Raw genomic sequence first — 2144 nt, forward strand, 5'->3', positions numbered from 1 at the left:
TCAGACCTCTGTTGCCTGCTTGAAATGCACTGGGTCCAATAGGCTCCGCAGCACTTAGAGATCTTCACACAGCGTGAAGTCTCCTCCTTCTGGTGTTCGTGGAGTCCTCCAACTTGGGCGGAAACCACTCAAGCTTTTTATACAGCTAGCAGGCCAATCACTAGCCGCCACGTGTGAATAATTTAGAACTGGCCAATAATGGGGCTCAAATTAGCATACAAATGGCGGGAACTCTTTGCAAAGAGCATTTCTGTGCTGCAACAAAGAAATGCACCCTGCAAAGAAAGCTACAAATTGGAGGGAAATTCTCCCTTGCACCGGGGTTTTCCTCTGCAGCAGAAAACTCCACCGTGCAAAGAAGCTACAATTTAGCGGGAAAAATAATTCAGTGGTGCCAAAGCACACACAAAAACAAAAATCACAACTTTGGGTTGTGACAAATATGTTTTTATACTACAGTACCCGTATGGCAAAAGTAGATGCATTCATATATGATATAACTCACTAGTTAAAATTGTACTTATACATTCAAATCCGAAGATACTCCTATGAAAGCCATCCTTTGAGTGTTTTGTTACCTGGATGACAAATATTTATGGAAAAAGTCAAGTGAATTTATCAATAGAGAACACAGCTTTGAGATTTATAAAGTAGTTCAGTCTTTATGCTTTTGTAATTTTCATTTAAATTAGTATTTTTATGCATTAGCATCTAAAAGCTACAACTACGTTGGACTAGAGTATGTTAGGTGCTGTACTAGCCTGTAACAAATGACATTTGTTTTCTCTTTCATTTCTTAGGCTACCCTCTGAGACAACCGGTGGGGGTAGCGGAGACAATTATGCCAACTGTGCTAGTGCTTTTTGTGACATACACTTGTTAAGTGTGACCACTTGCCTCATTTCACACAGAAAAAGCCTTAACAGGATAATGATTAGAAATGGGCTTGCTTCCCAGAACTCAAATCCAGACTCATATGTTAAGTCAAAATTCATTTTGCTGTGTGTGCATTGTGGTGGTGATTCAGTGGAGATTGAATGTCTTAAATTCAGATTCCTGAATCTCCTTGGAGTTTTTGGTTAAGTTCAGATTTGGGTATGGACTTAGGGGTTTGGGCTTCCCTCCACTAGTTTTTAGTTCACTTGGACACTCATGCTGTCTCTTGGTTATTAAGCAATGTTAAAAGTACTGAAAAGTTACTCAGTAATGTATTATATATTCATGGAACTCTCTTTCAGAACTGATTTGTGATATTTGAGTACCTCCATTTTGGGGTACTAATTTTGCAAATCAAGCAACTCAAGTTAGTTATCCAACAGTGGAGGTAAGCAGAACCACTAGTTGTCTCTGAATATCTTGCTCAATAAAATGAGTATGAACTTAGGTACAGCTTGGAAAACAACTGATTTGTTGAATAACAGTTGGAGGACACAGACAATGGTGATTATCTCCAGGCAATAGAGAATATGGGTTTCATTCTGATGATGACTTTGAACAGCAAAATAAAAGTGTTAGCTATTTAAAAATAATTAACTCTGAAATGGCACTCACAACATTAACTTCACTTATGTCAATGTAAGGAAAATTCTGTCTAAAGTCAGGCTTTGTCTTTTGAGAATATAGCCCACTCAGACTTTAGTGGTATATAATTCAGATACACAGGATTGATAAAAGTCACTTTGCTACTACTGGGTATTCTAACTAGTCAATCAAATATAAACATTTATGTGCTTCCTTAACCAATTTTTATGCCTCATTAATTACATGACTTGTTATTTGATAAAGTGAACATTATCCTGTCTTTCTACAGTGCTTTTTCATCCAAGTATCTTGAAGAACAATGTAGTCATAGTCTCACAACATCCCTCTAACAGATCTTAGCTCCACTGACAAATGAGAAAACTGATGCACAGGAAAAGCAAGTACCAGAGAACTGAAGGACAACCTCTAGTGTTGGAAAACAACTGTATAGGAGACACACGAACAGAAAGGATTTCAGCCCTCTTGGCAGCATAAAGATTGCATGTTGTCAGTTAGTTTAGTCTTAAGACTCCAGTTGTTTCATGCTGATCCTTGAAACTTTTAGGCAAACAGCTCCCTTTTGATCAGCTTTCACCAATGCATCATTCAATTGTTCTTTCCCT

The sequence above is a fragment of the Alligator sinensis genome, unplaced genomic scaffold, assembly GCF_000455745.1.
Source record: "Alligator sinensis unplaced genomic scaffold, ASM45574v1 scaffold10_1, whole genome shotgun sequence".
In the NCBI taxonomy this organism is placed as follows: domain Eukaryota; kingdom Metazoa; phylum Chordata; order Crocodylia; family Alligatoridae; genus Alligator; species Alligator sinensis.